This window comes from Microtus oregoni, unplaced genomic scaffold, assembly GCF_018167655.1.
Source record: "Microtus oregoni isolate MIOR12 unplaced genomic scaffold, Mior012 000023F_ref0000262, whole genome shotgun sequence".
Classification (NCBI taxonomy): domain Eukaryota; kingdom Metazoa; phylum Chordata; class Mammalia; order Rodentia; family Cricetidae; genus Microtus; species Microtus oregoni.
The window spans coordinates 29,180,749-29,193,859 of NW_024543082.1; the positions used below are offsets into that span (position 1 = coordinate 29,180,749).

General features: G+C 39.0%; 1 non-coding gene and 1 pseudogene across 1 annotated transcript; one reads left to right on the plus strand and one right to left on the minus strand.

Annotated features, from left to right (window-relative positions):
* LOC121461958 overlaps positions 1 to 13,111 on the minus strand; it is a 31,838-nt pseudogene that overhangs the window by 3,074 nt on the left and 15,653 nt on the right.
* Positions 8,284 to 8,390, plus strand: LOC121462078. Its single transcript, XR_005976254.1, has one exon. It is a non-coding gene; the product is annotated as a U6 spliceosomal RNA (small nuclear RNA).

Consider the following 13,111-nt stretch of genomic DNA (forward strand, 5'->3'; position numbering starts at 1 on the left):
ATTCTTCTTTCTCAATCATATTACAAAGGAGCATCATTAACCAATGAACAGTTGTCCCCTTATATGAAACATGAAAGATAATTCAGTCTTACCTATAGTAGTGAGGTTTCTGTAGGTCTCCAGCATCACATCTTTGTAGAGATTCTTCTGGGAAGGATCCAGCAAAGTCCATTCTTCCCAAGTAAAGTTGATATGCACATCATCATAGGTCACTGCATTCTAAAACATCCCATACATGTTTACAACAGAAAGCATGATTTTGACAACACTGTAAATGTATACTTCTTTGACAGTATAGTCATATAATTCTCGTGCTCCCCATACTTATTTCATGACATCATAATTTAATCACCAAGTCACTTTAGAAGCAAACTGAATCCAAAGTTCACCATTGTCATTTCTGAACCCTATGAATGGGATATCACCTTGCAAGAGAAATGCCTACTAACCAACAATGAAAGATACGTAAACAGATCAACAGTACAGAGTACAGATAAGAGAAATTGTATGAAGGATTAATTCCTAACTACAAAAAAGGAAAATAAGATGAAAAAGCTGGATGTACTGCACTGAATAATGCCTCTAATCCTTGCACTCAGAAGGTAGAGAGGCATGTATGTCTATCTGACTCTGAATTGAATACCAGCCTAGTCCATGCAATCACTTTTAGAACAGCCAGAAATACATATTAAATACCCATTTCACATGAAAAAAATCAGTCAACCAAACATAAAAATAGATATAGATGAAAATAAGTCATAGGTTTTAACTGAAGTTTCTACAAAGAGTTATGCATTCACTTCAACTATCTACAAGAAACCTGAAGTGCCCCAATTAAAATGCAACATAAATAAGATTTTACTAAAAGACACTGTGTGTTTAAAAAGTTACAAATGGACAAATAAAAACAATAGCAATTAATATGCTGATTACAAATAATCAACACAGAGCAGGAAAGATGGCTCAACAGCAAAGAGTCCTCCTGATCTTGCATATAGTTGGTTTCAAGGACTTACATGGGGGATCATAACTATCCATGATTCCAAGTTCAGGGTTTCTTTTTTTATTTATTTATTTATTTATTACATATACAATATTCTGTCTGTGTGTATGCCTGCAGGCCAGAAGAGGGCACCAGACCCCATTACAGATGGTTGTGAGCCACCATGTGGTTGCTGGGAATTGAACTCAGAACCTTTGGAAGAGCAAGCAATGCTCTTAACCTCTGAGCCATCTCTCCAGCCCCAAGTTCAGGGTTTCTAATACCATCTTTTGATCAATGTAAGGACCAGGCACTCACATGGTGCATATCCATGCATACAGGTAAAATACTCTTTTTAAAATAAAAATTCAAAACAAATAAAACAAGCATGAAGAAGGTTAAGCACCTGCAATCCAATGACTCAGAAGGCACAGGCAGTATTAATGCCATGAATACTTGCCATCCTGGGAAACATAATGATACCCTCTGTCAAATTTTAAAATTCAAGATATGAGTGAAGCTCAGTACAACAGCATATGCTTGATAGGAACAAAACCATCATACAACAATATAAAAAGAAAAAAGCCAGAAATACTGGCCCACCTTTCATCCCAGCACGTGGGAGTCAGAGTCAGAGGATCTCTGAGTTTGAAGACAGCCTGGTATATATATAGAGAGAGAGAGCTACATTCAGGACAGCTAGGGCTACACAGACAAACCTTGTCATCAAAAAAAAAAATGAAAACAGTAGGTTACCAAACCAGCTTAGCACCAAACAGCAGTTAATTCTACTGAATCTTATATGACTTAGTGATAGAGTTTATGATGGTGGGAAGTTATGACAGCAAAAGAAAAATGGTGACTGATTAGTTTCAAACACAGTAGGCACAAAGAACAGGAAATGGGTTGAGGCTATAGAAACTCATATTATAGGAGTCCCCTCTGTATGCTGTGATTATCATTGGTTAATAAAGAAACTGCTTTGGGCCTATAGCAGAGCTATAGGACAGAACTTAGGTAGGTAGTGAAAACTAAACTGAATGCTGGGAGGAAGAAGGCGGAGTCAGAGAGAAGTCATGTAGCTCTGCTGGAGACAGATGCTAAGAACTTTATCTGGTAAGCCACAGCCACATGGCGATACACAGATTAAGAGAAATTGGTTATGTTAATATGTAAGAGTTAGCCAGTAAGAAGCTAGAGCTAATGGGTTAAGCAGTGATTTAATTAATATAGTTCCTGTGTGATTATTTTGGGGCTGAGCAGTTGGGAACAAACAAGCAGCCCTCCTTACTATATCATATCACATCACCAATGAGAAATTACATCCAGAAAGGCTCCTTCTACTAATGGTTTCACAAGCAATCAAATGAAAGTTACCAAGAAGAGGCACATGTTAAAATATATCCTCCTCTCTGGGAGGTTTTTCATTCACTCAATTACATTTTGACCTGGGTTACTATAGGCTCATGGTGATCCATGAAGAAAATTAATTTAGTCACTTCAATGATACTCATAGTCTGCAATAGCCTCTACACTGTTCAACTGTTCAAAGTCTCTTCTGAAGCTCAAGACAATCACTTGACAATGACTTTTTGACAGAGATTTCTGTCCCACTTGGTCCCACAATCATTCAGTCCCAAAGAAACACACAAAGGTCTACATTAATTATAAACTGGTTGGCCTATTAGCTCAGGCTTCTTATTAACTAATTCTTACATCTTAACGTTAGTACATACTTCCTGTGTCTGTGTTAGCCACATGGTTTGGTACCTTTTATGAGTGAGGCATTCTCATCTTGTTTCCTCTGCATCTGGGTGATGACTGCTCAGAGCCTTTCCTCTTCCCAGAATTCTCCTGTTCTGGTTATCCCACCTATCCTTCCTGCCTGGTTACTGGTCAATCAGTAAACCAACACAAGTGACAAATCTTTATAAGGTATAAGACCATTGCCCCACAATAAGAAACATCTTATAAAAATCAGAAAACAAGTTACATCTTTCCAACATATAATGGTACAGAATACCATTCACACTTCAAAACAGAGAAATGGAGGCATAGTGGGGGAAGATTGAACCAAGGCAAGACTGAAGAATAGCAGGACAAACATCAAATCCTGAAGCTCTTTCTTAGATGCACAAGGCTTCAGTTTCAGAGGGCTTAGATGGCCCTATCCCTGCATCTTCTCATACATCTCTCTGGTTACTTCCACTCACTATATTCACTTAGTTCTCCATAGAAGATGTCTTATAGTTTAGGCATCTCAATATCTTGTGGTATCAAAATACAACCCTGGTTGTTGTGGAATATTATTGTAAGATGTGTTATATTTGTTTATGTTGTGAAACAATTGTTTCAATGATAGAAATATGTGTTACATTCTTTTATGTTGCATTTGTTTAATTCTGTGAAGCTGTGATACTGGGATGGTCTAAAATGAACAGTCAGTAGCTTGGTAGGAAAGTATAAGATGGGTTGGCAGGCAGAGAGAATAAATGGGAGGAGAGATTTTGGAGGGAAAAAGGAAGGATGACAGAGAAAAGGAGAGAAAAGCATGGGCCAGCCACTCAGCTACACAGCAAGCCACAGAGTAAGAAGTAAAAAAAAATGTATACAGAATAGAGAAAGATAAAAGCCCAGAGGCAAAGGTAGATGGGACAATTAGTTTTAAAAAAAAAAAAAAGCTGGCTAGAAACAAGACAACATAAGACCAGGAATTAATAAGAAATAATAAGCCTCAGTGTATGTCATTTTTTGAGACCTGGGTGGCAGGCCCCCAAAAGAGTAAAAACAACAACAAAAAACAGGTTTCATCCTCACAGCTTCATGAAATGAATTCTCACAATCTCTTCACTGGGTTTCTGACTTTGCCAAACATGGAAGCCAGTAACAATGCTGAGTTGTAACTACAAACTAAGAACCCATTACCTTAAATTTTGATTCTTTCTTATTTCCAGGAGCAGCACAGGATGAGTGCCTGAAAAGTTTAACTTCTTAATTGAAAGACACTAACACACTCGGACCACAGGCACAGCAGGTTTTGTATGAAGTTGCTTCCTAGGACTAGGAATCACTTTGCTTACTCCCTACATAAATTGAAGGTTTATGTGGATGGAGTGTTACTCCTGGAGCACCTTGCTAGACATCCATTCCATGGCAAGGGCCTTCTCTATAATAGTAATAAACTCCTTTAAAAATCCCCACTTCTTCCAGTAATTGGCTGCCACCTGAAACTAGATTTTCATTTTCATTTATTTCAGCCCCACTTGTTTTCTTTTTACTGTAGACCTGAACGAATCATTAGGAATAACCATCCAATAGATCCAATATTTCATTTAAGGAATCAACCCATTATTTTTTAATTGTGCTTTACTAAATTTCAAGATCATAGGCAGAAAAAGAAAGATTTTGGAGCCAAAATATCATATAAATGACCTCAACTTAATCTGCTATGGAGTCTATCATTTCCAATTGAAATCCTATAATCTCAATCTCTTGTAGGAGGATGGGGTTGGCTTGTTGTCCCAGCTGCCCAGCTAGCTTATGCCTGAAATAACCACACAGAAATTGTATTAATTAAATCACTGCCTAGCCCATTATCTCTAGCCTCTCATTGGCTAACCCTCACATCTTGATTTAACCCATTTCTCTTAATCTATGTTTTGCAACATGACAATGGCTTACCAGGAAAGATTCAGCATGTCTGACTCTAGTGGCTCCATGGTGGTTCCCTGACTCTGCTTTCTTCCTCCCACAATTCAGTTCTGTCTTCTCTACCTACCTAAGTTCCAACCTATCAAGGGTCCAAAGCAGTTTCTTTATTAACCAATGAAAGCAACACAAAGACAAAAGGACCTCCTACACTCATCTCTACTTTCTGGCATTCCTCTTAACATTTCCATCTTCCTGGTCCTTCAAGAACAGCCAATTTAGTTCTGTGTACTATTTTCTATATTTTTTGCCACCAAAAGTCTAGAAATCTTCTACTCTCTTTCAAGAGACATCATTCCCAGGTTCTGCCTAGTAACAATATTACTTTTGGTTTTCCATTTTTTGTTCTAACTTGCATTTATGTTGCTCTGATTAAATCCTCTAACCAAAAGAAGCTCAGACAACAAGTGGGATAATTTGACTTCATCATTTTCAGAGTTTAGGAAAGAAAATCAAGCTAATAATGGTTGACAGTAAAAATCCATGGACAAAGATTGTTTCCTGGCTTTTTCTCTTGCCTAGTCACTGTCTCACTCATGCTAAGATAGCTATCTTTTGTAGCCCAAGCCCATTTTCTTGGGGATATTGCCATCCTCAGTAGAGGAGCCTTCCCACATCAATCATCAACACAATCTCTCCCAGATACAGCCGTCTATGGCTTTTATGAACAAAGCCACTATGAACACAGTTGAGTAAATAGTAAATGTCCTTGTGGTAGGATCTTTTGGGTATATGTCCAAGAGTGGTATAGGTGGGTCTTGAGGTAGATTGGCTCACAATTTCCTGAAGACTGAATGTTGATTTCCACACTGGCTGTATAAATTTGCACTTGCAATAACAATGGATTCCCTTGCTACATGTCCTTGCCAGCATTAGCTGTCACTTGTATTATGGATCTTAACAATTCTAACAGGTATAAGATGAAATCTCAAACTGGTTTTGATATTAATTTCCCTGATGGCTAAAAATGTTGAACATGTCTTCAAGTGTTTCTCAGTCACTTTAGATTCTTTTATTGAGAATTCTGTTTAGAGGTGTTTCACATTATAATTTGATTATTTGATTTGTTGTTGTCTAGTTTCTTGAAGTCTTTAATATCCTAGGTGAGGAAACCCAGAATCACATAGAAAAATATGGTATTTACTCACTTAAAGGTGGACATTAGCAGTTAAGTAAAGTATAATCACAGTAATCACAATTAATCACAGTATAATCCATAGACACAGAGAGGCTAAGTAACAAGAACAGCTCTAGGGGAGATGCATGGATCTCCCTGGTAAGCAGAAATATAATAGATCCTGTGGGTATACTGGAGGCAGGTGGGGATGGGATGAGGAAGGATTAGGTGAGTGAGGAAGGGACATATGGGGAGAAGACAGGGAGAGATGACTGGAATATGGGAGCTTTTAACAGGGGATGTGGAAACTTTCTGAAAACTATAAAGGTGATCCTAGTGAGGACTCCTAGTAATCAAGAATATGGAGGCTGAACTAGCCATCTCCTGTAAAGCACCCAGTGTGACTGGGACACCAAGCCAGCCACAAAACATTCAACCTACATTTGTACTACTTGCAAGATATGCTGGGGCACTAGTGACTCAGAGCTTTCTTAGTGGCCAATAAATGACTGCTCTAACTTGAAGCCCATGCTGTGAGAGGAAGCCCATAACTGACACTGCCTAGATGGCCAGGAACCAGAACTTGAATGGCTCAGAGAACAGGGGTAGAACCAAATACAGCTGACCAAGAAAAATATAAATAAAGTGATTCATAACTATTTCCTGCTATAATCATAGGTTGATACTTGGCCTATTTGTTACTAAAGAGGCTTCTTCCAGGGGCTGATGGAAGCCCATGCAGAAATCCCAACCCAAACATTAGTTAGAGCTCTAGGAATCTTAAAGAAGGGGGGTTGTGAGTATTGCAGCATTGAGTGGTTGAGGAAATCAGGAGAACATGGCCCACACAACCAAATAGTGGCTCAAAGAAACTGATGTAGCAATCACAGAGTCTTCATGGCTCTGTGCCAGGTTCTCTGCATACATGCCATGGTTGTTTAGTTTGGGGTGTTTGTGAAACTCCTAACTGTAGGAGTCATGGTGTCTCTGACTGTTTTGTCTGTTCTTTGGACCCTTTCCCTTCTATTGCATTGCCTTATCTAGCCTTTAAATACGTTTGTGCCTAGTCTTATTGCACCTTGGTATGATTTATTTGGTTGATATCCCTGGGAGATCTGCTCTTTTTTTTTTAATGGAAAAGGAAGCAGTGGAGCTGGGACAATGTGGATTTGGTGTGGAATGGACTGGAATGAGTAGAGGAAGGGGAGAATTCAATCAGGATATAGAGTATGAGAGAAGAAGAAATACAAATAAAAATAAAAATGCATTTAGTCTAAGTTCAATGATCCTAATAATCTGTAGCAGTCCAAACATTGCAAATGTTCTAAGTCTCTTCTGACACTTAAGACAATCTCCTGACTGTCACATGTTGTAGAATAAAAAAATTAAATATTTACAACATATAATGGCACAGGACATATTCCGATTCATAAAAACGGGAATATGACTGTATTACAGCTCCTAACTTAGGCAGATTCATATGTATGTTACACCAGTCAGAAGAACAGAGAGGCAGAACACAAGCCCATGAAATTTCCACACTCCCTATGTTCCCACAGACAAAATCCTCCAGCAACCCTATAGCTGCTACCCCCAAACCATGTACCTACCCCTATATCAGATGTATAGCCTCTACTCAAGTGCAGGCCACATCAGCCAAAAAGCAAGTAGGAAAACTGAGGTAAAGAGTCTCTGCTAGACCAGAACCTATGCCAGTCAACAGAAATTCACAGAGGTTTGTCTGTGTACCGCCTCCATTCTTGGAATAATCCTACAACACTATCCCCAATCCCACTTCCATCCTCTTCTCTGTGTTGTAGCCTTCAACTTGTGTGGCAACCCACGCACTATCTGCAAGAAGTCTATATAGGCCATCTTACAACTGACCTTCCTCATTCTCTGAGTCTGCCCTCAACACTATCCCCAAGTTCCCTACCCTCTCCACCCTTTTCAGGCCCAAAAATGGACAGACACTCCCTGCTGGAGCAAAGCCGACACCACCTGTAAGATTTCCAGCCCCAACTTGGGATGAGAGCCCCTGTTCAGCCATAGGCCACATAAAGAAAAAACCTAGAGAGCAAATAGAAACCAAGAAACAAAACACCCATGCAACAAAGACAAACTGAAAAATTGGTACCTAGACCCGCAAATACCTAAAACCCAGATACCTGGACACCAGCATAAAAACACAACAACAGCCAGAGCAATAAGTCACTACCAGATTCCAACTATCCTACTACTGCAAGACCTGATTATCCCAACACAATTTAAGCACAATTAAGTTAAGGCCAACTTATAAAGATGACAGAAGTCCTTAAAGAGGAAGTAAACAAATCCCCTAAAGAAGAGAAAGAATAAATGAAGTATTGGAGAAAACTAAAAAATCACTTAGAGAAAGCCAAAAAGTAAATAAAGAACCAGTTGAGAGAAATGAATGAATCTGTTCAAGACCTTAAAATACAAATAGGAGGAATTAGTGCTCGCTTCGGCAGCACATATACTAAAATTGGAATGATACAGAGAAGATTAGCATGGCCCCTGCGCAAGGATGACACACAAATTCATAAAGCGTTCCATATTTTTCCATATAATAATCAAAACACAAAACATACAGAATAAAGAAAGAATATTAAGAGCTGCAAAGGAAAAAGGTCAAGTTACTTATAAAGGTAAACCTATCAGACTTACACCTGACGTCTCAATGGAAAACATGAAAGCCAGAAGGTCCTGGATAGATGTACTGCAAAAACTAAGAGACCATGGATGCAAGACCAGACTACTACACCCAGCCAAGCTTTCGTTCACTACAAATGGAGAAAACAAAATTTTCCAGGTTAAAAAAATTAAGCAATACGTAGAAACAAATCCAGCCTTACAGAAAGTAATAGAAGGAAAATCACAAACAAATAAGTCCAACAATGACCACAATAACTCAAATATCTAGAGACCCTTCACCAGCACAACTCAAAGAAGGGAAACACACAAACTCTACTACTAAAAAAGTGACCGGAGTTAACAACCACTGGTCATTATTATCACTTAATGTCAATGGTCTCAACTCACCTATAAAAAGGCACAGGCTAAGAGATTAAATAAGAAAACAGGATCCAACATTCTGTTGTTTACAAGAAACACACCTCAACCACAAAGACAGACACCTACTCAGAGTAAAGGGCTGGGAAAAGGTTAATCAAGCAAATGGACCTAAGAAACAAGCAGGTGTGGCCATGCTAATTTCTAACAAAGTTGACTTCAAACTTAAATCAATCAGAAGAGATGGAGAGGGACATTTTATACTCATAACAGGAACAATTCATCAGGATGAAGTCTCAATCCTGAATATCTTTGCTCCTAATATAAAAGCACCCACGTACGTAAAAGAAACATTACTAAAACTCAAGGCAGCCATCAAACCACACACACTAATAGTAGGAGACTTCAACACTCCTCTCTCACCAATGGACAGGTCAATCAGACAGAAAACTAAAAGAGAAATAAGAGAATTAATGGAGGTAATGAATCAAATGGACTTAACAGACATCTATAGAACATTCCACCCAAATAGGAAAGAATATACCTTCTTATCTGCAGCTCATGGAACCTTCTCGAAAATTGACCACATACTCGGTAACAAAGCTAACTTACACAGTTACAAAAAAATATTAGTAACCACCTGTGTCTTATCAGATCACCATGGATTAAAGTTAGAATTCAACAACAATGCTACCCCCAGAAAGCCTACAAACTCATGGAAACTAAACAGTCAACTACTGAACCACACCTGGATCAAGGAAGAAATAAAGAAAGAAATTAAAGTCTTCCTTGAATTCAATGAAAATAAAGAAACAACCTACTTAACTTATGGGACACTATGAAAGCAGTCCTAAGAGGAAAGTTCATAGCACTAAGTACCCACTTAAAGAAAACAGAGAAAGCACACATTGGAGACTTAACAGCCCACCTGAAAGCTCTAGAAAAAAAAGAAGCAGACTCACCTAGGAGGAGTAGAAGACTGGAAATAATCAAGCTGAGGGCGGAAATCAACAAAATAGAAACACAGAAAACAATCCAAAGAATCAATGAAACAAAAAGCTGGTTCCTAGAGAAAATCAACAAGATTGATACACCCCTATCCAAACTAGTCATACGGCAGAGAGAGAATATGCAAATTAATAAGATCAGAAATGAAAAGGGGGACATAACCACAGACACAGAGAAATTCAAAGAATCTTTAGATCTTACTACAAAAGCCTGTATGCCACAAAACTGGAAAATGTAAACGAAATGAACACTTTATAGATAAATACCATATACCAAAGTTAAACCAGGACCAGGCGAACAATCTAAATAGACCTGTTAGTCGAAAAGAATTAGAAGTGGTTTTCAAAAACCTCCCTACCAAAAAAACCATTGGTTTGAATGTGGAATTCTACCAGAACTTCCAAGAAGAGCTAATAAATATACTCCTTAATGTATTTCACAATATAGAAACAGAAGAGTCATTGCCAAACTCCTTTTGTGAAGCTACAGTTACTCTGATACCAAAACCACACAAAGACTCAACCAAGAAAGAGAATTACAGGCCAAACTCACTCATGAGCATCGACGCAAAAATCCTCAACAAAATACTGGCAAACCGTATCCAAGAACACATTAGAAAAATTATCCATTATGATCAAGTAGGCTTCATCCCAGAGATGCAGGGCTGGTTCAACATACAAAAATCTATCAATGTAATCCATCATATAAATAAACTGAAAGAAAAAAACCATATGGTCATTTCATTAGAAAAAGCTTTTGACAAAATTCAACATCCCTTTACGATAAAAGACTTGGAGAGATTAGGGATACAAGGGTCATACCTAAATATAATAAAAGCTATTTACAGCAAACCAACGGCTAACATCAAATTAAATGGAGAGAAACTCAAAGCCATCCCACTAAAATCAGGAACACGACAAGGCTGTCCACTCTCTCCATACCTCTTCAATATAGTGCTTGAAGTATTCGCAATAGCAATAAGACAGCATAAGGGGATCAAGGGGATTCGAATTGGAAAGGAAGAGGTTAAACTTTCATTATTTGTAGATGATATGATAGTGTACATAAGCAAACCCAAAAACTCCACCAAAGAACTCCTATAGTTGATAAACACCTTTAGTAATGTGGCAGGATACAAGATCAACTCCAAAAAAATTAGTCACCCTCCTATACCAGAAAATGGAAGGATCTCCCTTGCTCTTGGATTGGGAGGATTAACATAGTAAAAATGGCAATTCTACCAAAGGCAATTTATAGATTCAATGCAATCCCCATCAAGGTCCCATCAAAATTCTTCACAGATCTGGAGAAGATAATAATCAACTTTATATGGAAAAACAAAAAACCCCGGATAGTCAAAACAATCTGATACAAAAAGGAACTTCTGGAGGCATTACCATCCCTGACTTCCAACTCTATTTCAGAGCTACAGTAATGAAAACAGTGTCGTATTGGCATAAAAATAGAGAAGTCGACCAATGGAATCATATAGAAGTCCCGGATTTAACGCACAAACCTAAGAACACCTCATTTTCAATAAAGGAGCTAAAAGTATACAATGGAAGAAAGAAAGCATCTTCAACAAATGGTGCTGGCACAACTGGATGTCAACCTGTAGAAGAATGAAAATAGACCCATATCTATCACCGTGCACAAAACTCAAGTCCAAATGAATCAAAGACCTCAATATCAATCTGAACACACTGAACCTGATAGAAGAGAAAGTGGGAAGTACCCTACAACATATGGGCACAGGCGATTGCTTCCTAAGTATAACCCCAGCAGCACAGACATTAAGGGCAACATTGAATAAATGGGACCTACTGAAACTGAGAAGCTTCTGTAAAGCAAAGGACACTGTCACTAAGACAAAAAGGCAACCCACTGACTGGGACAAGATCTTCACCAACCCCGCAACAGACAAAGGTCTGATCTCCAAAATATATAAAGAACTCAAGAAACTAGACTTTAAAATGCTAATTAACCCAATTAAAAAATGGGGCACTGATCTGAACAGAAAATTCTCAACAGAAGAAGTTCAAATGGCCAAAAGACACTTAAGGTCATGCTCAACCTCCTTAGCGATCAGGGAAATGCAAATCAAAACAACTTTGAGATATCATCTTACACCTGTCAGAGTGGCTAAAATCAAAAACACCAACGATAGCCTTTGCTGGAGAGGTTGTGGAGGAAGGGGTTCCCTCATCCATTGCTGGTGGGAATGCAATCTTGTGCAACCACTTTGGAAAGCAGTGTGGCGGTTTCTCAGGAAATTTGGGATCAACCTACCCCTGGACCCAGCAATGCCACTCTTGGGAATATATCCAAGAGATGCCCGATCATATGACAAGGGCATTTGTTCAACTGTGTTCATAGCAGCATTATTTGTAATAGCCAGAACCTGGAAACAACCTAGATATCCTTCAATGGAAGAATGGATGAAGAAAGTGTGGAATATATACACATTAGAGTACTACTCAGTGGTAAAAAAACAATGACTTCTCGAATTTTGCATGCAAATGGATGGAAATAGAAAACACTATCCTGAGTGAGGTAACCCAGACCCAAAAAGATGAACATGGGATGTACTCACTCATAATTGATTTCTAGCCATAAATAAAGGTCAGTGAGTCTATAATTTGATATCCTAAAGAAGCTAAATAAAAAGGTGAACCCAAAGAAAAACATATAGGTATCCTCCTGGTTATGGGAAGTAGACAAGATTGCCGGCCAAAAAAAATTGGGATCTTGGGAGTGGGGTGGGAGGGGGGTAAGGGGAGATAGGGAGAGAAAAGTGAGAAGGGGAGGATGGGGGGAACTTGGGGAAACGGGATGATTGGGATAAAGGAAGGTTGGATAGGGGAGCAGGGAAGCCCATATCTTAATTAAGGGAGCCATCTTAGAGTTGGCAAGAGACTTGGACCTAGAGGGGCTCCCAGGTGCCCAGGGCGATGTCCCCAGTTAGTTCCTTGGGCAGCTGAGGATAGGGAACCTAAAATGACCTTATCCTATAGCCATACTGATGAATATCTTGCATATCACCATAGAACCTTCATCTGGCAATGGATGGAGATAGAGACAGAGACCCACACTGGAGCACTGGACTGAGCTCCCAATGTGCCAATGAGGAGCAGAAGGAGGGAGAACATGAGCAAAGAAGTCAGGACCACAAGGGGTGCACCCACCCACGGAGACAGTGAGACTGATCTATTGGGAGCTCACCAAGGCCAGCTGGACTGTGACTGAAAAAGCATGGGATAAAA